The sequence below is a fragment of the Ambystoma mexicanum genome, chromosome 9 (genome assembly GCF_040938575.1).
Source record: "Ambystoma mexicanum isolate Mex_15411 chromosome 9, UKY_AmexF1_1, whole genome shotgun sequence".
Taxonomy (NCBI): Eukaryota; Metazoa; Chordata; class Amphibia; order Caudata; family Ambystomatidae; genus Ambystoma; species Ambystoma mexicanum.
In genome coordinates this window covers 274,864,701-274,888,306 of record NC_090931.1, presented here as the reverse complement: position 1 = coordinate 274,888,306, position 23,606 = coordinate 274,864,701, and the positions used below count along the sequence as shown (strand labels likewise).

At 46.6% G+C, this 23,606-nt stretch overlaps 1 protein-coding gene across 9 annotated transcripts in view; it reads right to left on the bottom strand.

Annotated features, from left to right (window-relative positions):
- Positions 1–23,606, bottom strand: part of NF1 (neurofibromin 1) — a 3,279,657-nt gene that overhangs the window by 1,628,467 nt on the left and 1,627,584 nt on the right. The window lies entirely within an intron of this gene.

Genomic DNA, 23,606 nt, shown 5'->3' with positions numbered 1-23,606 from the left:
CTTCTATTCGAATGGTCTGCCTGAGGGGTCCTCATGTTTATTTTGGAATTTGGTGAGATCACCCAAGAAGCAATATTTTTGTCCTGCAGTTATGTTTTCAAGGTGCTAAGTAACCCTGAAAAGCACCCGCTGTTTTAATTAAAAAAATAAAATGTTTAGCTGCAAATACTATTCCACCTCCTCTTTAAACATCGATGCAATTTCAAAAGAGGTTATCAGAATGTATTAAAAACAAATAAAAATCTGTATGTAAGGATTTTTTGCACTAACATTGCTGTAGACAAGCAAGCAGGCAGTACAGGGTGACAGGATGCCTTGAGCGGGACTGTAGCACATCTCCTACAGCTCCCACTGCTGCCAAGTGTTAGAAAAACCCTTATGGGCTATGTATGCGAGCGCCCTGAAGCATTTCCTGTTTTTCGACGACGGTCGACTGTTGAGATGAATTTCACAAATCAGCCCTAGCGAGGAGGATTCTGGGAGTCCAACCTATTATGGTGAACAGGGAAATCACTGAGAAGTTAGCCAAACCCAATCAAGGTAAGGCAGCAGAGCAGCAAGGCTTAGTCTTAGGAAGGGTTTAAGAATGGTCTAGGGCTAGGGCTTCAATGAATTAACAGAGCAACACCATTAATTTCAGTAAGGTATAAAAATACAATTACTTATTAGGCCTTTATATTACACATTAAGCAAGTAAAACGTCTAGTCAAATATCACACAAAACCTTATAAAGCAGATATATACATTCCCACTTAGAAACACAGTATAGAATTTGACTCAAGAATCGCATTTGATTCAATGACAGTGAAACACAGGTAAACTATTCAGATGCATAGAAATAGAAAGAAGAATCACAGAGCAGCTCCCTAGCTCTTATAAAGCCATACCTAAAGATGGTTTGGGGCCTTGTGCCCCAAGGTCACCATTTCCAAACTAGATACTCTTAAGGTAGGTTAAAATACCGATTTGCAGTGACAGTGGTTAGGCTTGATAAGAGTAAAAAAGATCGATACAGTTCAGGCAAGTACTCAACTCAAGCCCAACACACTAGATAAGGCCTAGGGGGTGATCCTTGACCCAGGTTCCACCAAACGTCAGTTGGGAGTGAGTTAGAGTTAGGGTCAGGACTTTACGTCTTTGTAACTTTATGAGCAATGTGGGCGTGCAAAGATATCAACAGGTATCTAGACTTACCCACTCTGGCTCAGAGTTCTCTGGTGAACACTTGTGGAAGTTTCAGAATCTGTTGCTGGCTTGTTCTTCTGTCTTGGTTTCTTCGCAGGGGTCATCTAGACAGCAGATGTTACATACAGTCACATGACTTTGTTCCAGGCACTAGCAGTCCTTAAGAATCTGTTCCAGTCAGCTTACAGTGTAACACCCAAACACAGAAAGGTGAAGACTTCTGCAGGTGAGACGGCCATGGAACATCAAGGACATGAAGACAAGTTTCAGCAGCGGTCACCACAGTCTGGTGGTGACAGGTGATCTTCCAACAGCGGACACAAGAGAAGGCCCAAATGTGGGAGCAGCCGACTTGTGGTACAAGCTGAGGATCTGCAAAATGTCAAGGCTCTGCTCAGAACAGAGATGGTCCAGGGGCGAAGCACCAATGTAAATATCAGGACAGAGGAGCAGGGCTTCACCGGGACAGCAATGGAGTCGATGCTAGGTCAGCTTCAGGGGTGGTCAGCAGTTGCACTTCTTTGTAGAAGTCTTGGCTCCAACTGAGACCTGATGAATAGTTGGAGAAGTCCTTGTTTTACCAAATTTTCAGGTTGGAAGCAAGCCCAATACCACCAATGGTAAGGATCTGCATCCTTCAAACAGGCAATGGCTATCCAACCATGGATAGCCCCTGGCCTCTAAATCGGCCCAGCAAAAGACATTCAGGCATCAGAGATGAGGATTGGAACTGGAAAGCCCCAGCCATCCTTTTCTAGCACACACTAAAATAGCCCCTTAGCCCACGAATTTCTCAGTTTTCCCTGGGAAAGGAATTTCTGCATTAGGCATATTCGGACCTGAGACAGCAGGAAGAAGTACAAATAAAATTATGGCCAAAGAACAAGCGAAAAAGCGTGTGACACGGCCATCTTAGGGTTTTAGCCACCTTTGGCAGCAATTCGCAGTAAATGCAAGAGTGCAGGAGTAAAATGTCACACAAACGGTAAAATAAGTACAGCTGCCACCAGCTTGTATTAAGCACATTGTAAAAGTAACTAAAAAGCCAATAAAAAAAAGATAGAAGGATATGAAGAACTTTAACTGCACTTCATGGTAATGTGTAAATGTAAATGTCTTATGGAGTGTATTGTAATGTATGTGATTTTATAGTTTTGTAAATAAAGTTTCCAAAAAAAAAAAAACTTGCCACAGTACAAAAGAAATGCAATATCCACAACTCTAAGTGATATGTGTTAGTCATTTCTTGGCTACAGTTTTATGATTCCCAATGCTATATTTGTCAGGATGACTTCTTAGTGCTGCTGCTTCCACTTCAACAACTTCACTTCTACTTGATTCACCATGAAAAGAGTTAGCTTGGTCTTACAGTACTCCACTTCGTTTGGATGACTACAAGATTGCGTCTATTGAAACCACATATGCCACCACAGCTTCAGAACTTTGTTCTACTACCACAGCTTCAGTGATTTGTACTTCTAGACAGACTTCAACAAGATATACTTCAAGATATTTCAACAACTTAAAGAAAGCAAGGCACTCTCCCTCTGAATAACTCTTCAAATGGGGCAGCCTCTTTGCCTCTCTTATCCGTCTGCCACAAGAACAACCTGGGGTTGCCTTTAAGACTCACTTCTCTCTGTCCTCCACAGTCTTTGGCACTACAGGTTGTGTCAACTTCAAAATAGACTTTACAAGCAGCCAGTTTCCATCCTCCACTTTGCCTGCACCTTTTTGCCAGTTATCAGCCCAAGTAATTACCCAGAAGCCTTTGTGCCACTCTTAGCTTCAGGCAATGTTTGCACACTTGCATCTTAGGCCAATGAACTGTTAACTTCACAGTACAGTTAGATTGTTTTTGCACTTAGTGAAAGGTTGGTTTCACTGTTAATATGGGGAGACTCTTGGTTTGGGCAATGCGTGTTCTCTTCAATAGTTGGTATGCCATGTTAAAGTAAAGAATAGAGTTCAGACTTTCTTTAGACATTTGTAGTATTTTTTAGTTAACAAATGTCAACTTTTAATACATTCCATTCAATCACCTAACCATATTCATAATAAAACATTTTAAAAAATTACGTTCCATTTACACATTCGAATTAGTGTTTCAAGTTATCAGTGTTGCCAAAATATATGCAATCTTCTACAGGAAAGTGAGGCAAATATTGCAGGCTTCATGACTGTTAGAGAGAATTCTCTGTAAAGGCTAATTTCCCAAACCTAGTGAGTCCCCCAGCAGCTTTGCTGGATTTTTGGGGTTTATTTTTTTCTCCTGCTAAGAGTGAGACTCTTTTACTCCCACTCTTAGACATGATTTGAGGTGTTCCTTAATTGTTCCATGTGTTTTATGGGCTATGGGGTCTTTTATTCCATAGGGTCTTATGTGTTTTTGATGTGGGTTACACAGCACCCTCCGTGCCGTAACCCAGGGGTGTCGTAGCGACCCCCCAACATAGACTCCATACCCTGGGACTGACTACTGTCTCCCAGGGCATGTAAAGTCACCATTGGCTTTACTAGTCCCAAATTATGAACAGAAACCAGTACAAACCATCATATTGTGGACGTACTGGTCGGGGCAATTCGATTGCCCCGGGGTCTGTTGTTCGAAGGGGCACGTCTCCGTCCCCCCTGATCGAGTTTTGGCTGGTGGCAGTGGATACTACTTTTTATATTCGACCGCAAATATATCTCTATGGGATTTTCCCATTGTTCGAGGCTACCAACTTTAATTATTTAATTCTTATAGCCTCGAACATACCGCCGGTTTATTTAATATTAATTCACCGGTTGGTATTGTGTTCTCTTCTGTGACTCCAACCCAAGTCGAGCCCTTTGTTCCACTTTTTGGCAGGCTTCTCCACAGAAGCCTGCAAAAGTGGTGCCACTCTGTCTGGGTACCACAGGGGGTGCGGGAGGGGGTTTAGGCACCCTGGACTGAGTTGCCTTGGCAACTAAAGTCGCACTCTTGTGTGATTGGCTCAAGTGGTGAGCCGGCCGGCTCACCACTTCGCATGTTTGATTGACAGCTAGGCTGAATGAATGGGGGTTTGCTGCATAAAAGCAGGGCTTTGGGGACTGGAACTTCAGAAGTCGCCACAGGACCTAAGAAGCCGAGGAGGGAGAAGCTGAGCCGACCTGCAACGACGACACCACCGGTGGAGCGCTGCTGAACCGTCGCACTACTTTTCCCGATGACAGAGGAGATCTCCAGTCCAGAGAGTCTTCTTCCTTTGACTGGTGGGGATAACCAGTTTTGCCTTCTTTTCACCTTCCCGGAGCATCTCGTGGCCGCCTTGCCCGTACCAAGCACCCCGGCAACCGGAATACCACGGCTTACCACTATCACGAAGAGAAAGGTAGTACCTTCTAACCGAACGAACTCCGCGGCTGGTTTCTTCCCTGGCAGTGCAACGACCTTCATCTTTCCTCCACGGCGAGACCTCCTCTTCCTCTGGACGAAACACCGACTTGCACCCACTGCCAGGAACAAATGCCCCTGCTGGAGCTTCCTTCACACTTAAGGGACTGTGTCCCACCTGGCTTCCCTTGCGACAGATCGTTCGGGGTGACAGTAAAGCTTCGACTTTCTAATCTGGGCTGGCCTGGGACAACCTAGGTAACTTTTGCTGACTTTAATTTCATCCTTTCTGTGCGAACTATCTACAAGACTCTTTGGGCATAGCCCCACTGTGTGAACCTGGATCCCTTCTGCTTGCTCTCTCCAAGAGCTGGGCCTTGCAATTGACTTCCTTGCTCTCCAGTAGAACTTTGCCTATCCTGCCTTACTGTGGGTCTTTTAAAAGTATTGAAATTTGTGTGCTTCCATAACTCTGCCTCCCCCCCCTTTTTATTAACTTATTAGAGTGCCATCTTATGTTAAGCGCTCACCTCTGTCTGAAAATATGTGGTGTTTCTCACTAAGACTGGTCTAATAAGTAATTAGGGTTGTATATATATATAATAGTGACTGTGCTGAATTTACTTACCTCTTTGTGCTAGTGTAATTTACAAGTGTGTCTTTAAAATAAATAATTATATACTTTTACACCAAAGCTCTGGTCAGTGTTTGCTTGTGCTACTGTATCTCTGTACCTACTGTGTATACTCTACATACTGCCCAACTCTTGTTGAGGGAAGTCTGACTGCTCAGCCACAGCTACCAAGTGAATCTGTGTGGTACAGGCTGCTACCAAGTGGGTTTACTGCCAAACACCTGTAGTCTTAAATCTTTTGCAGTGGTCCCTAAGGGAACTGCACAGGTTTCTGCCTAACAATGACACCACCCATGAAGAGTGCCCAAAGCTCATTGCCAGAGAGGTTCAGACTCAAATCAGCTGATCTTAGTGACGTTTCTGGCAATTTTGCCAAGGAAATACAGTTACCATAAGATGTTTGGTGGTTCCAATTCCTTTTCCCTGCACAAATGACAGTTTCTAGCATGCCTATTGCCATGCTCCCTGTATTTCCCATGACTTAACTACGTTGAATCTTATTCTAAGGTAGTCCCAAACAAGCGAATTACCAAAACATGTTTTATGTAGCTAAGAAGTTGGCCCCTATACTCAATCTAGAGGGAATCATTACTTTTACCCACAAAGTTCACGATCAATTGCTCCCTGCTCACAGTAAAAAGTATAGATTTCATAATCTGTTTGTACTGCTTAAGTGGCATTGCAAGGACATTTTCAGGGGCCATCCCAAGCCACCATCCACAGTACTCTTGGTACTTGCGATAGAGATAGGGAACATACAGCCTGCTCTAGTCTGCAAGATGCCATCGACTAGTTTATTCAAAGAAGCATCAACAGCATTTACAAGCTTCCAGTATGTAATTAGAATGCAAATTAGAAAGTTGATAGCGGATCAGAATTGGAGCAAAGTTGAGTTCTAAATAAATCGTCATGACAGCTGTATAGGGAGGCAGTCTAAGGAGACTTTTTAGTATTATAGATTCCAATTTAGAAAGCTAACTGAATCTGGGGTGTCCCAATCTCTGCTCCATATAAAATAATGAGCACATTTTAGCTTGATACAACCTAAGCAGAGCCCCTATAGAGTATCTAGCACCTGTATGGGCGAATGATCCAACAGTGCCAGCAATCTGGCAAATCTTAGCCTTGGTGCCTTCAAGATGGATATTCCTGCGGAGTATAGAATCCAATTGGATACCAAGATATCTATAATCAGTGACAACCTCGAGTGTCTGCGCCTTCATATGCCACTTAATTCTAGAAGACTTATTTCGTGGATTGAAGATCATGATTTCAGATTTTGCAATGTTCACTTTAAGGGAGTTTGCATCAGCATAAGTTTGTAAGGAATCCATCGAGGCTTGCAGTCCACTTGGGGTCAAGTTACAGAGTACAAGGTCATCTGCATAGTCCATCAACTCTATCAGAGTATCTCCTAACATAGGTGGAACAGCAGGTGAGCTAGTGAGGGCCTCACCTAGGTCAGCCAGATATAAGTTAAACAGCATATGCACTTAGGATACAACCTTGCTTGACCCCTTTACTAGTGTGGAGCCAGCTGGTTAGAGTGCCACGCTGATCTGTACAAACTTTGAGCCTTGTTTGCTGGTGCAAAGTAATAATTTTTTTTTAAAACCAGCGTAATATCCCAATACCGCAGCTTTCTCCATAGCCTACCCCTGGCCACATTATCAAAAGCTGAACTAAAGTCAATGTAAGCCACATAGACAGAGGTGTTGTGGATGAGCCCCGACTGCTGTAAAATAGTAGCAAGGGCCAACCCGTAAGTGGTGGTGTTCAGGCCCTCGCCAAAGCCTGTTTTATTATATGGGATGATGTTTTTGCTCTCAGCCCAGGTTCCAAGTTCTTCTAACAACACTCTGGCAAAGACCTTGACCGGTGCATCCAGCATAGCCAACATGTGATAATTTCCCAAATCCAGATGTCTTCCCTTTTTATGAACCGGGACTATAATGCTATCCTGCCAAGAGGTAGGAATGCACTGTCTCACTAATCAAATGGAAAAACCAATACAGGGAATTAGCCCAAACCTCAGGCCTAGACTTAATCAGCAGATTACGTCGGGGCGCGGGATGACTTACTAGCCATAATGACCCTATAGATGTCTTCAGAACTTTTGGTAAAAGACCAAACTGCAGAGTCAACCGCTGCCATGTTAATGGCAGATTGTGCCCTCCGAAGAGAGGATTCAACAGAGATACTCTAATCCTGCTCAGACACCCCATTGAGATCTCTGGTCAGTGCTTTTTTCCCCCATTGATGATTTTACAAAACAAAGTTGCATTATTGGTGAGAGATACCAGGACCAGGTCTCTCAACAGGGGACATTGCACTTGCCATCTGCAGTACTCCTTTTTTACAATTCAAGCCCTTCTGTCGAACCCTGCTAAAGAAAGTCCAGCCTGTGCCAGTCTCCGAAGGTCTTGGCACACAGCCCTTTTCATAATCTGGATATACTTATCAAAAGTATGCAGATGTAATTTTTTTATTTTAGGGCCGAAGCCGACACGAGAACATGCTGCAAATTTAGTCATGGTTCGCTTCATAATATCTGTAACGCTCACCTGATTCTCGCAGAGGCGCCGGTCTTGACTGGGCGACTACCGTATCTTCAAAGGTGATGTGTAGCACCCGGTTGGCTCTTTGGGCTGGACCTCTGTGCACTGTATGCCTGACGTGTAGAGTAAGATGTCTGCAGATAGAAAATATGGGGTTAATGAACTGGGGTTATTGGGGTGTCCCTATCTCTTTCCTCTTCTCCTCTCCTGTACACCCCCAAAGGTTAACGCTCTCACCTTAGGTAAGTGAATGCCGAGCTCTCCATCTGCCTCAGGGCAGGGTGCTGTAACCAGTTTCTTCACTGGATAGGTAGCGCAGGCCTCTTGACTTCAGAGGACTGCTGTCCGTCGTTTACTGCACGAACGGTAAGTTTCGAGTCATTCAAATGTCTTTAAAGTCTTTAGTAATGATGTCTCTTGTTTTGCAGGGTTCCGGCGATGGCGGATGACGGGCTGAAGTGAGTTGAAGATGGAGCCCGTGTGATGAATAGAAGCGCCTGGAAGCACGTAAGTAAGCGCTTGTTGCCTGCTTCACTATGCGCTCTAACTGTCTTTTTATTTTGCAGGTACGAGTTCGGAGCGGCTGAAGGGTGCCGGAATACCCACTGGATTAGATGTGGAAAGGAGTAATGGCACGTGAGTATTAAAGTTCCCCAATGTCTTTAAACGCACCTTGTTTTGTCTTTCAGATGCGGGATGCAGCGCCGAAGACCTCCGGAGCGCACGAAGAGTAGGTAAGCCTTTGCCTTTCAGATGCCGGAATGCTAACCTGTTCTTTCTCGTCTTTATAGGTGTTGCTGAAGACTGGATTCAGGATGGTAAGCCTTTGCCTTTCAGATGCCGGAATGCTAACCTGTTCTTTCTTGTCTTTATAGGTGTTGCTGAAGACTGGATTCAGGATGGTAAGCCTTTTTCCTTAGGCCCAGGACCGGATGCAGAAGACACGATGAACGTTCTGCTGCAGAGGTTGCAGAATAACGCAAAGCAAGATTCATCCACCGGGTGTGGTTTAAATAGCCTCCTGTAGTGCTTAGGTGTCTCCTTCCACAGCCACGCCCAAGTAAGAAAAGAGTTCCTGGTAAGAAAAGAGTTCCTGCCTTCCAGAAGAGTTCCAGTGTTCTGAATCTAGGGAGTGGCTCCAGCCCCACCCAACAGGAAAAGTAGTTCCAAACAGAAGAGGATCAGAGGCTCAACTGGCAGGCAAGTAAGCAGCATGGTCTGCTGAAGGTAAGTCCACCCAAGCATTATGAGCCCGGCGCTTCCAGCGCTGGGACTGGGCATATTTATGAGCCTGGTGCCACTGGCGCCAGGACTGGGTCCAAAAGGTCCCAATTGGGACTGGTTGGCACTCGGAACCTGGGTTATGGATCTGCTTCCAAGGGAGTTGGGAAAACCCTGACCTTTTGGAAGCAGAGATCATGACAATATCCTCCACACAATTTTCGTAGATGTCAATGGTGAATGAACTACTTCGGGAGAATGCAAACATCAATGAGGGTGCTAGTCAGTATGAATTCTCCAAGTATGGAACGTGCAAAGGGAAAAACTACCTCTATGTTCAAGTCACTCCAGGACAATCGATTAAGTTGCACATTAACCTGCAGAGATGCAAGAGGAGCTAGGATTTTAGAAGAGGTCTGCAAATCCAAGCTTGCAATAAGGGGGAAATTATCACTCTCCTATACACACGTCAAACAGATGCAAAGCATTAGTAAAAAAGATATAATCTCTGATGCTCGCACTGTTTGGCCCAATTCTGGTGAAATAAGGAGGTGAGTCTGACTGGTATGCCCATCCGAAACCCGGCCAGTTATAATAGGTTGGCCCAGGTTTTCCCACGTTGGCAAGTTTTATCTAACCTGTCGCCCAATGAAGACATGTGATCTATTGCCAACTCCATCCAGTTAACATCATGTGGGATCCTAGCATTAAAGTCCCTGCAGAAGATCCCAGCAGAAGATAACAGACAGAGATCCCACCCAGGCAGTAGTAAGATCCTCAACCTCCTTTATGCTTTCCTCATGACATTACATAGGATGGATCATAGATGTTAATGATTATGCACTCTCTTGCCATACTAAATTCACTAGGGAGTAGAATTTTACCAATAAGTATGTTCTGCGATACACTAGGAATGTGAACCAGACCCATTGGTTTATTAACTCCCAACACCAGTCCCCCCTTTTGTAAACCCCTGGTTCCCTGAGTGGCTACAGAGGAAAGAGTATTCCACCCATCAATCACTAAGGGTTTGGTTAGCCGGGTCTCTTGAAGGGCTATTACTTTGAAATTATCTATGTAGTCAAACAAACCATGTGCAAACAAATTATGCTTTCCAAAAGCATTCCAGTGCAGCAAACAGAAATGTAGGCTAGGAGAGCTGCGACCTACGTTGTTTCACAAGGTTCACCAGCCATTCCCAATGGCACTGATCACCCCTTTCCAGCCCCCACCACCCCCCCCAACAACATCTGCCCCACTCAGATATAACTGCTCACTTTAATTAGATGGTTTTTTTGTAGCCTTAGGGCCTTGTTGTGACGCTGTCACAGCTTTAGCCAAAGTATCACTACAAGAGCAGTATTTACTCTGAGATAAAGGTGATGTGTGCTCGTCTAAGGCACGCACTGACTTAGCCAGCCACTGCAGGTAGGCCTATAGCTCTGTTAATATCCTCAGGGAATTTACCCCGAACGGTGGTTCCAAATCATTCATCTACTTCAACAACACTACGTTCATATCCTAGTCTATGAAATGAAGAGAAGTCCATCAGATAGTCGATAACATTTTCCTTTTCAAAGAACACAAGTGAAGTTGCCCGAATAACATTTACACAAATGTCGACAATTTTAATGTTGCCGCTTTTGATGAAACAAAGCAGTAAGATTAGATGGAATAAATCCATTAATCTAGTGCAGAACAGGAAAAGTAGCTTGCTGTTACAAAACAGGCTTTGTACTTGAAGCACCCTTCTTTTGCCAAAACATGATTGGTTTGAAAATGTCAGTGTTTCATTAGAACCAAATCTGCATTAGAGCCTGTTGGGGCAAAGGCATTAGTATGACCCTGGCCCATAGCTTGAATCTCAGCCCCTGAGCACGTGAACAGCTGTTCCAAGTTATGCATTTGTTCATCACTCAAAGGCAGAACAGGGATTTGTTTGTTAGCTCTCTGCTTGTTAGCGAGCTTGTTCCCAGGTTTATCCTTAGCCATTGGTGGAGCCAATTTTAAAGTGCCAGGCTTAGTCTTCGAGACAGATTGTTGTTTTGAGATCCCAACATTGGGAAGTAATGTGTCAATAGGCATCCCACTCATGTCCTCCAACAACAGCGGCATAACTGACACACAATTGTTTGATTTATTGACTGCCTCCTGACATCCCTCCGCAAAGGGGGCAGGCAAGTTTTCACCCAGGCAGATAACCTTGCCTGTGTTAATGCATGATGTTTTATCCACACATGTCACCTTCTCTCTCTTTTTGGTTGCCAAGTCCTCATACATAACTGCTAGCTTGGAAACATTTTTTTTGCTTATGTTGCTACCATATGTTAGATTAAGGGTCGATGTCGGCAAGGTTATCTTGCGCGGAGAATCCACTTGCAACCTCGATGGAAGGGATACTACGCATCACAGTTGTAACTTTAGAATGTATGCTTGCCAAGCTGTCAGAATGACTATTTGAGCACTCACAAAGAAGAGACCAGGATCGCTCAATAGTATTAAGAAGGGTATCACGGTTTTCCAGCTTTCAAGCAAGTAGCTGAGTCAGTAAATCCTCCAAAACAGAAAATATTTGTACAGACTAGTCACTAACATCTTAACTAAGTACTTCACTGTCTCATTGTGGCCAAAGGCATTTTCGGCTCTAGCTACCAATGTAGCTCTCACTATCAATTGTGACAAAATACCAGCTCCAGAAGATTCCGAGGATTTTGATCTAACCACCAAAGATCCAGAAGACACTTTTTCCACAGGTAATGCCACAGATGGACCTTCAATGCCTTCAATAGCTTCAGTTACCTCTCTCACCATCATGGCTTCCAATTCGGGCCTCAATTCAGGCACCATCGGGCTAGAACATGTCTGGGACGAATATGGGCAATACAGGTGCCATTGTTACTATTGGTTCTAATGGAAGGGCAACAGAGCTCTCCTCAGGACTCCCTCCCACCCCCCCTCGCTCAAGGGTACCTGCAATTAATGCCTTGACCACATGCTCAATTGTTCTTATTCCAAAACAAGGAATGGAGAGCATAATATACAGAACTCAGATGAAGGGTCCACAGCCTCTACAGCTTCAACAGTAATCCGCACAGAGTTCAATGACGGATAATAAGTGATTTTGTAGTCCGTTAGGCACCCTGGAACATTCTCACCAAGATGAAATTTCTTTTGAGGGCAATTTCTAGAGAGCCTTGGGTGTTTAAACTGTGCTCAAGGACAACACCAGTGCCCAAAGGCTTAATTGCTACCTCCTGAACTTCCTCAGCCATTTGGTGTACCATTTGAACACCAGAAGATAAGTTTACATGAATGTCCATGCTCTTAGGACTGAGGATGGGATCGGCAAGCCCCATTGAGGCATGTAGCGTGCCTTCCATCCCACCCATTCCTGCGAGAGCAAGTCTTTTAGAGGCCCTCGCTATTTATTACCCCTCCACCCTTGGTTGCACATCTCTTCAGCATGTTTGTGGGCAGGTGTGTATGACATGATATTAAAAATAGAGAGCTAACTAGTAAATAAAAACTACACCCACGCTCTCCAAAGGACTGTGCAACAGTGAATCTTGAGTTAATTTGGTTAGTGTAACCACAGAGCGGTAATTAGAGGGTGAGCTTCCTCTGACAGCAAATCATACGTTTTCCACAAACGCGATACCAAGATACAGTTAGTACCAGCCAAGCTAAGTCAACAGAACCCAGACAAGGTTATATTTTGCAACATACTTACTGCTGTTGGAATTCGTAGTCCTTGGGCTCCTTAACGACATGTTTGTTTCCCTATCTTCTTTCACTCAGCGGTCAACGGGCAAAAGTTCAGGTCAGTGGTCAGGCTTCTTTATCAAAACATTCCAGATTTCTTGGCATGACCTCCGAATGAAATTATTTTGCCACGCAAAACAAGACTTGAGCAGGTTACAGAATGATGGTCTTAAAGCGGGGGCAGGAAGGCAGTGTCACAACCAACACCTACACCTCCACGCAAACACACTGCAGCGCAACGCTGCACTCCACCAGAAGGAGACATTTTGTGTGGAAGCTGTATCCTCCTCCAAAGAAAGTAACTGCAGAAAGACTCGCCGGGAAAACACTCTGCAGAACAATTAAAAATCACAATACGCGACCACTTCCTAATGTAATTTTCAAGGTTTAAAGATTGGTATATAATTGTATTCCTGTGTAAGAGTGAAGGATGGAGTTCAGACCTCCTTGGGGAATCACAATTAGTCAAAAGCAACATGTCCTTGATGTAATCTCCACAAGTTAAGTTTCAATAATTGTATTATCAAGGTTAGTTATTCAGTAATGGTCTTAACAGTGTTCCCGCGCCTTAATTAGGGACACACAACCACTCCTTCAAGCAGTAACAGTTTTTAAAAGTGTGAACAATGGGTTTAAGCAATGTTAGCTTCTCACTTGAGTTAAAGACTTTTCACTTCATACACAAGTGCTACATTTGCATTGTTCAAGTATTTCGGTTTCAAGCAACGAACCACTTCTACTGCTTTAACTCTTATACGAGTTCACAGGGAGCTGGATACTGTTGCCGGCAATGCTTGCGTAAGGTATTAGAACGCTGTGCTTCACTCACCAGCTTCTTTGAAACTTGCCCACACTACTTTCCCGACTTCTGCCACAACTTCTACGGCTTGTTAGGGACCCACACCCTTCTTCTGTAAAGGTGTCAACGGTCTGGCTACATGTTTTGGAGCCCCCCTCGCTCCAGGGGCCCACGGCTTGACTACTGCACATCGCCTTGGTCTCCAGCACGTTCACTGCATGGCAAACACGGCATGGCAAACTCAGCCCTCTTCCTCGTTGCAGTACTTCTGGGATTATGGTACTTTTAGTCCAGTAAAGTTAGCTCTTTTATTTTTTGAGCTATTTTTAAGGGTTGATTTATTTCTCTTAAATTAATTAAAAGATGTACTGTCAAAATTAGTTGTTACAGAGGAAGCCATTGGATTTGAGGCATTTTGTCTAGACCTTTTTACATTATATCTTAGCAAGTAATGAGGGTATTTATTATTAAATGATCTTTCTGTTAACCAGGCTGGCTCAGATTTAACAGAGCTTGTATGTGGGCTTAGGGCATTATAATTGCAATATTCCATTGCCGGTTTTGGCAATCCAGAAAGGCACTTTATATCGGTGGACAAATACGGTGTCTCATCCCACAGTATCTCCTCAGCAGCCTGGGCCCCGTCTCCTCCCAGGTGATCTTCCGGCAGTACACCACCGACAAGGTCAGGAAGCGTTTGCCTTTCCCTGGCCACCTGGCAGGAGACCCTAGTCAGGGTATCAGTGAGGGATTCATAGGATTCTTCAGTGTCCACTATCAAACATACTAAATTGGGTTTGCTATGTTCAGATGTGCCTAGGCTTTTGTTGAGTAAACAACACTAGTCAGACTCAGTCTTGTGTTTTATATTTAGAGATTGGACTTTTTGAAGTATTTTGTACATGGTGCCAACATTACCCATTTTTTGGAGGCACGTGCTACTGTTTAGCCTGTACTTGGGCTTTTTCAAGGCACATTGACAGTTTCAATTGTATACAATCCACAGTAATTCTGGCCATCTAGGATACAATATTTTTAGAATACTAATGCACAAATTACAGTTATAAAACAGTGCTAAGGGGTAGAAATGAATCCTGAAACAAATCCAGAGGCCTCCAAAAAATCCAAACACATTTTAGACAAGGCAGAGTACAATTCACTCCAGGAAAAAAATTGTATCATTAAAAATAGACAGTGGAGGTAAGTATTCACATCCAGGGGAGTGGAGAGCAGGACTTAAAAAAATTTATTTATGTTTTTTTTGAGTACCAGGGGTAAAAAAAAAAAAAAAAAAAAAAGGGGGGGTTAAACAAAATAAAATTACAAAAAAGGGGATTGGGGGACCCCCCCATTTCGGACAAAAAGCAATAAAAAAAAGAATTTCAACATTTTTTTTTTTCGACTTTATTTTTTAGACATTTTGACTTTCGACATTATGACATTGGACTTTATGACTATAAACCGTGCAGGAGAGCAACAAGATGAGCAGAATGTTCAATAGGATTAAACAGCACAGTCAGTAGGCCATCCATGCATATGGGGAAAATGAAGGTAAGCCTCAGTTCTACCAAACGGGTGCAGATTTGGCAGTAAACAACCTCGGAGGACTGATGCAGACCCCAGTTAAGTCGTCCAGAATCAGGAGCCCCAGAGGAGTTACAGCACAGCAGGAAGACCATCAATGTTAACCAATGGGAAAAATTACTTCCTTCTGAGGAGTTTTTAGCCAAGACCATAGGAATCAGTGAGGGTAAAATGAGTAAGAGCGCACCCAAGAAACAGAAATAAGTACTGTGAGAAAACTGAGGGAGTTCTACCAAGTAGATATCGGGAACCCCTTATTCAGATGGCCACAAATGGACTAGCCGTCTCTTACCCCCCCCAACCCTGTAGGCAAACTAACAGGGAAAGATCACCTGGGTAGAGGAACCCGGGCTTACGCTTGGGGAAATGCCCCAGGTGAGACGCAGTATTGTGCCAGAGAAGGAGGACGAGATATCTGAGGCTTTCATGGACTGTATTGCATCTGCCTCACTTCCTTCCATTAGATCTCTCCAGCCCAAATCCAACAACCCCCTCCGTACGTAATCAATCCAAGGTCGCAAATCCAAAAAGCATAACTCCCAGAATCCTTGTTTCACTGGTCTCCATTCGAATACTCCCCATCCTCCTCCTTCCCGTCCCTATATTATTATCCGCACTTGCAACCTGATCAGACAAAAAACTACGATTCCCACAATCCCCTTTGTTCCCGTCACAACCCCCGCTATTCCTGTTTACCCCGCAAACTCTACCAATCCCATCCCTCCGACTGTCATCTTCCAAAATCCCAATCTACTATAACCGAATACTACAGTTCCGACAATCCCCTATGTTCTGTTCTTCATCCTGATCATTCTCGTCCATTTCACAAACCTTCCCCCATGATACCCTCCCTGTAGGATACTTGAATTCTCTAACTTCCCCCTTTCCGATACAAAATTATAAATTACTCACCGTAGTGACTAACGTACTCTTAGTCCATAGTCCCATTTCCTCCACACTGCATGGGCGTCCCTCGTAGGGACGAGAGACAGAACCTTTTTCACCAGAAAAACTCTTCTTTCCTTTAAATTTAGAGGCACAAGGGGCGCGGCCCTGTGAGCATGCGCTCCCCTGACTCTGCCCACTGGCGCCACTCCTCAGTCCCCATTGACGAGTCGACAATATTTACCACTGCCTAATGACACCAGTTTTATTCGGGGGGAGGATGGTGGGACGTATGGAGGAAAGGGGACTATGGACTACGAGTATGTTAGTCACTACGGTCGTCCCGTCCCCTTTTCCTCCATACTGCATGGGCAATTACAACTGAATGTAGCTCCAGGGTGGAGAGGTGACCCTCCTTAAGATAAGTTCTTTGGTACTACCTGCCCGAATGCCGCGTCCGTCCCGGAGACGGCATCCAAACACTAGTACTTGCAGAAAGCCGAGGGAGTGACCCACATGGCCGCCCAGCTGATAACCTGCCACGGAACGTGTCTCTGGAATGCGACCGCCGTGGCCTTGGCTCGGATTGCGTGGGTATGCATGTTAGTCGGAAGCAGCTTGTGCTGCCCCTCATTTGCCTCCTTAATAGCTGCGACCATCCACCTTGGTATGGATGCCTGATAACGCGGCCTTGACCCACCGAAGGGGAGAAATGGAGTTTCCGCCTTGCAGAAGCTCATGGTTCTGTCAATTTTAGCGCTCGCCTGACATCTAAACAATGCAGGACCCTCTGAGCATCGTCCTTGGGGTCTGCAAATAAAGTTGGGAGTACCCTTTCCTCGTTCAGGTGGAATGCTGAAACTAATTTAGGTGAGAACGCACAGTGCGTTCGGAGGACCACCTTGTCCCTATGAAAGGTAGTGTATGGCTCAGAGGCCACTAGAGCTTGGATCTCGCTGACACGCCTCGCTGATATCAGACCCACCAAAAGGGCTGTCTTGATGGTGACCAGCCCGATGTTCGTGGACACCATTGGCTCAAAAGGTTTGTGCGCCAAGGCGCCAAGCACTATATTGAAGTCCCACACAGGGTGGGGCTTTTTAATGGGCAGGTAGAGCCTAGCGAGGCCTGTCAGATGTCGCTTAACCAACACATTGGTGAACAAGAAATCGTCCTCTTCTGATTTCTGGTAGTCTCCGATAGCCGCTAGATAAGTGCGGCACGTGTCTATCTGTACCCCTGAGTGTGCAAAGTGTGCTGAGAAAGAAAGTACATCGTCCAGTGAGCAAGTGAGAGGATCGACCTTAGCTTCCTCCCAGTGGCAAAACCTAGCCCACTTGCTTTTGTACTTGCTCCTAGTATTGTTCCTAGCACCCTGAATGATGTCTAGATTTGCCTGCGAGAGGCGCAAATTTTCAGCTTGAACTGCTCAGGAACCATGCTGCGAGTGCTAACTTCTGCAGGGTGGGGTGAATGACTTCACCCCCCTGCTGCAATAAGAGATTAGACAGGGCCCAGTGGAAGGTGCATCGGAGGCTGTTCCGACAGGCTGAGTAGCTCCAAGAACCATGGCCTCGCAGGCCACCACAGAACTACCAGGATGATGCGGAGGTGCCAGGACTTCCTTATCTTGCAGATCATCTTGTGCACCAGTGGGCATGGGTGGGAAAGCATAGGCATCCATGCTGTCCACTGTATCTACAATGTATCTTCCAGAGAGCCTAGACCCTGTCCCTTCCAGGATGGGAACTGGGGGCACTTCCTGTTGAACCAGGTGGCGAAGAGCTCCACCTGTGGATTACCCCATCTGCTGAAAATCTCCTGAAGGACCTGATCGTTCAGCTGTCACTCGTAATTGTCCAGCCCCAGTCTGCTGAGTCTGTCCCATAATGGAAGGGTCCTGGTGCCACCCTGCTTGTTGAGGTAGTACATGCTGGTGGAGTTGTCTGTCTGTATGAGGATCGTTTTGCCACGGATGAGAGGCAGGAAAGCCTAGATGGCCAGCTAGATGGCCCTCAGTTCCAGCCAATTGATATGGGCCTCCTGTTCCTGAAGGGACCAGACCTAGTGGATGCTGTGGTTGTTCAGGGTGTCTCCCCAGCCCTCCAAGGATGAATCTGTGGTGATGGTAACATGCAGTGCTGCTTGTTGGATGGGCCTGCCTACCCTGAGGTTGCAGTCCGTGCTCCACCAGATCAGGTCCTGGTGAAGGAGGGAAGGAATGCTGACTAGTTCCGCCTGCGATCCTCACTCCTGATTCCATGAGGCTGCGAAGTGCAGCTGTAACCTCCTCATTTTGAGTCTTGTGAAGGGCACAACCAGAAGACCAGCTGCAATAATACCCAGGATGTGTTGGTACCACCAAGCTGAAGTCACGCCTCTGCTGAGAAAGTTACTTCTTGTCCTCCTGATGGCTGCGATCTTGTCCTCTGATGGAAAGACTCTCTCGGACCTTGCACTACAGATGAGGCCCAGAAACGTTAGACTCTGTCGGTTCCAGCTGAGAATTCCTGAGATTGATGGAGAATCCCAAGTCGTGTAATGTGTTCATGAGGGTGGAGGAGGTGTGATGGACCCCCTCCGGGGATCTCACCCTGATGAGCCAGTCGTCTAGGTATGTAGAGACATTGTGACCTTGGGCCCTGTGAAGGGCTGTCACTGCGTTCATAAGTCTGGTAAACACCTTTGGGGCCGAATTGAGGCCAAAGGGTAGAACTTTGTACTGGAAATGGAAACCCATGATCCTGAACCTCATTAAGGACCGTTGGGCTGCCAATTCGGGACGTGTAAGTAAGCATCCTTCAGATCCAGGGAGCACATCCAGTCTCCCTTGTACAGTGTCTCCGCAATAAGCGATGGGGTAACCATCTCAAACGTTTTCAGTGCAAGTGAAAGGTTCAGGGTGGAAAGGCCCAACATAACTCTCAGACCAGCCTGGTTCTTCTTGTGTATGGCGAAAATCCTGGAGTAGAAGCCCATACCCCACTGGGAGGCTGGGACATCTTCCACTACCTGGCTCTCTATGAGCAATCGAATCTCCATCAACAGAGTTGCTGTCCCAATCTGTGGGAGTAGAGGAGAGACAGGGACTGGTAGGTGGGAGCCCATGGAAACTACTGATAGGATCCAGGGACCCGCAAACCTCATGCTCCAATTGTGTGCATGGAGAACAAGCCTGCCCCCACCGGACACACGTGGATCCGGAGGGGAGTGTCATGCCTTCTTTCCCGCTGATGCTGAGGTGGGGGAAAGAAAGAAGCCCTTATTCCCTGCCTTGTGCTGCTTGTGGCTGTTTTGGCTCGGAGAGCGGTTGGGCTGCCTGGACCGTCAGTCTTGGAAGCCCCGGAACCAACCGAAGGGTCGACCCTTGTCTGAACGCTGGTGCATTTGACTGAAAGTCTTGGGCATGGACTTTGTAAGGATGGATAAAGGCTTCTCAGTCTGTGAACTGTTCTTTTTATCCAATTCCTCATTTGTGGAGGAATGAAAGGGGTCACTACCCTCAAATGGAAGGTCCAATATGCATTCCTGTACGTCCGGGTTGAACTTGGTAGTCCGGAGCCAGGCATCCTGCTCATGCCTGTGGCAATGCATATGGTACAGCCTGAAGTATAGATATGCAAGACTGTGGACTCCATGATCTCCTGAGACATCTTCGATTCAGCCAGCTACGCCTTGACACGTGCCTGACTGTGCATCGGAAGCTCCGGAAGGAAGTCTGCTTTTTTCCCGCCAAATCCTCTGGTTAACAGCTGCGAGCATGCCATCTGCAATCGCTTGACTAGGGTGCAGCGAGGTGTTGGAGTAGACCTTCTTTCCATACGCCTCCAAGATCATCTCCTCCTTGCCTAGCAGTGCAGAGCACGAGGTGGCCGATGAGGATTGTGGCTTTTGAGTATATGGAACTCACAGTGATCACTGAGTGTGGGCCCGGGTGTGCTGACAACAAGAGTGTATCCCCCTCCAACTGCCTGTAATTGGCATTGGGGCGCCAGTTGGTTGGCTGCGCCGAGTGGCGTTTCAGCCATCCCTTTTTGGCCAAGGCAACAAAGTCCTTCTGCACCAGAATCCTTGTTCTAGCCACGGGGCGTAGAGTGAGGACTTCGGCCAGGACCCTCGCCTCAGGTTGTTCAACCTCGGGTTGTGGAAGCCCCAAGTATGCAGCCAACCTTGCAATTCAATCGTGCAAGGCATGGGCCGACGAGGGTGTGTCAGGGTGGTCTTCCACATCGATGTCAACCAGAGTGTCCAACTGGTCTGGAGCCGGTGGAGGAGTGCTGGGAGCCGATGTCTGAGGTGTGGAGACCGGAGCCGGAGGCTGCTGTGGAACGGCCTGAGCTGTAGGCAGCATGGGAGCCAGAATCAAAGGAGCCGGTGTGGGCATGTGAGGCTGCGGCACAGCCTGAGGCACCAGAGCTATAGGCGGAATGACTGTGGGTGCTGGCGGCGGGACTGGTGGAAGCATGTCCCCAATAACATCCCAAAGGATGCAGCTCATCTGAGGGGACCTCATCAGCATGAGGAACTTATTAAAAAAAACTGTCTTCATAGGCTGGTGGGGTGGCAGGTGATATTGACGGAGTCTCGAGCAGCTGCTGGTGCCTGTGCGTACTCTGCCTAGATGGTTGCAGGGGGTACCTGCCTTGCGATGTAGAAGGATAAGCTGTAGGCCACGTACCTGGTGGAGACCAGTGCTACCTTGACACTATCTCCTACCTACTCCCCAAAAGGGTTCTGTGTCTGACGAGCAGCCATCTGGTCTGGCGCGGCAGCCATTTTGTTGAGCTGCATGCCAGGTGCCTGAATCATGGTGCCTGGCTCGCTGGGACTGGCCTCCTCCTGGGCTCTTGACGGTGGATTTTGAGGCCTACCCTGCACCTCAGGACCAGACCTGGTAGGCATAGAGCCCGCAGCGGAAGTGCCTGTAGAGCTACGTACAGGCACCCCCCTCAGACAGTTGACTGGTATTAGGGCATAACCCCTCAGGTGGAAACCTGGTAAAAGAAGCTTGCGGTCCATCAGTAGCTGAATGAGCCTCGGTACCTCCGCTGCAGTGAGAACCTGAAAGGTCCCTCCCACTCGGACGTTTCCTACCAAAGGAATTGCCCTTGCGGGGAGTGATGGAAAAAAGCAGCCCTGCCTTGGGCCCTGACTTTTGCTTGACGAAGTTCTTCAAGTCCTCTGGAGGAGACTTCTTGGAGAGCTCCCTCCACCTTCACGCTGTAAGCGCATTGCACACAGTACAGCCCTTCCAGTTGTGTGTGCAGCACAGGCAGCAGAGGAACAGAGAGTGGGGGTCGGACGCGGGGAAGAGCTCCTCGCAGGCTGGACACCTGCTGAAGCCCAAGGACGTCCACATGTGCCGGGGAGGATCGTGGCGCCAGAGGACCAAGTACCTGTTTAAAGATTAGAAGAAAAGACAATAAGACAAAATCCGGGGAAGAGCGCGTGGAATTACAAGGCCTAAGCCAAACCCAGGGGCACTGGTGGGCAGAGTCAGGGAATGTTAGGGAGAATTCGCTGGTAAGGCTAATTTCCCAAAATCCTAGCTTTGCTGGATTTTTGGGGTTTATTTTTTTCTCCTGCTAAAAGTTATATCCTTTGACTTTGTAATGTGTTTAATGGGCTATGGGGTCTTTTACTCCATAGAGTTTCATGTGGTTTTGGTAAGTGTGCTACACAGCACCCTCAGTGCAGTAACACAGGGGTGTCATAGTGACCCCCAAACATAGACTCCATACTCTGGGACTGACTACTGTCTCCCAGGGCATGTAAAGTCACCATTGACTTTACTAATCTTAAATTGGGAACAGAAACAGTACAAACCATCATATTGTGGAAGAACTGGTAGGGGTAATTAGATTGCCCCTGGGTCTGTTTTTTGAGGGGGCACTGTGCAGTCCCCCCTCGTCGAGTTTCTGGCTGGTGGCAGTGGATACCACGCAAAATATTATACTGGAATATTTCCTATGGGATTTTCCCATTCATTTTAAACCCACCACTTTTTGGTGCAATGTTAAAGATACCGCCGGGTTATTTATTTAATATTTATTCCCCGGTTGAGTCTTTTTGCCAGGACTCAGTTTTAAAATGGCGTTTGTGTTCGCCTCTGTAACCCCAACCCAAGTCGAGCCCTTTCTTCTACTTTTTGGCGGGCTTCTCCACAGAAGCCTCCAAAAGTGGTGCCACTCTGTCTGGGTCTACAGGATGTGTGGGAGGGGGGGTTTAAGCACCCTGGACTGAGTTGCCTCGGCAACTCAAGTCCCACTCTTGTGTGATTGGCCCAGTGGTGAGCCGCCCGGCTGTTTGAGTGACAGCTAGGACTGATGAATGGGGGTTTTCTGCATAAAAGCAGGGCTTTGGGGACTGGAACTTCAGAAGTCACCACAGGACCAAAGAATCCAAAGAGGGAGCAGCTGAGCCGACCTGCAACGACGACCCCACCGGTGGAGCCCTGCTGAACCGTCTCACCACTTCCCAACGACAGAGAAGATCTTCATCCCGGAGAGTCTTCTTCCTCTGAGCTGGTGGGGGATAACCAGTTCGCCCTCTTTTTCGCCTTCCTGGATCGTCTCGTGGTCGAATCGCCCGTGCCAAGCACCCCGGCGGCCAGATAGCCACGTTTCACCACTACCGCGAATAAAAGGGTAGTACCTTTTAACCGGGAAACTCTGCGGCTGGTTTCTTCCCTGGCAGTGCAACGACCTCCAGCTTTTCTCCACGTCGAGATCTCCTCTTCCCCTGGACAATGCACTGACTTGCACCCGCTGCCAGAAACAACTGCCCCCGCTGGAGCTTCCTCACCATTTCAGGTACTGAGTCAGGCCTGGTCTCCCTTGCAACAGACTGTTCAAGGTGTCCCGTAAATCCTTGAATTTCTATCCTGGGGAGACTTGGGACCTACTAACTAACTTTTCCTGACTTGAACCAACCCTTTTTGAACTCTTTGCAACGACTCTTTAAAAGTACTATTCAACTGTGTGATCTTGGACAAATTCCGCCTTGCTCTCTTCAAGAGTGGGCCTGGCCTATGACTTTCTTGCTCCTCAGTAGATTCTGCCTTTTCTGACTGGCTCTGATTCTCCTAAAGTGTTGGTATTGTGTACGTTCCTTATTCTGCCTTTTTCCCTCCCTTTTTAATTAACTTATTGGAGTGCCATCTTAGGTTAAGCGCTCACCTCTGTCTGAAAATAAGTGGTGTTTTAACTAAGACTTGTTTAATAAGTGATCAGAGATGTATATATATATTAATAGTGACTGTGTTTGAACTTGCTTGCCGTGTTAGTGTATTTTACAGAGTGTGTTTTAAAATAAATAATTATATACTTTTATACCCAAGCTCTGGTCAGTGTTTGCTTGTGCTACTGTATTTTAGTACTTACCTTGTATACTCTATATACTGTGTAACTCTTCTTGAGAGAAGTCTGGCTGCTGATCCACAGCTACCAGGTAAATCTGGGTGGTACAGACTGCTATCAATTGGGTTTACTGCTAACACCTGTGGTCTTAAGCCTTTTGCAGTGGTCCGTAAGGGAACTGCACAGGTTTCTGCCTAACAGGGAAGCACACGCTCCCAGGACCGCACACCCGTGAGCTTCTAAATTTAAAGGGGAAGAA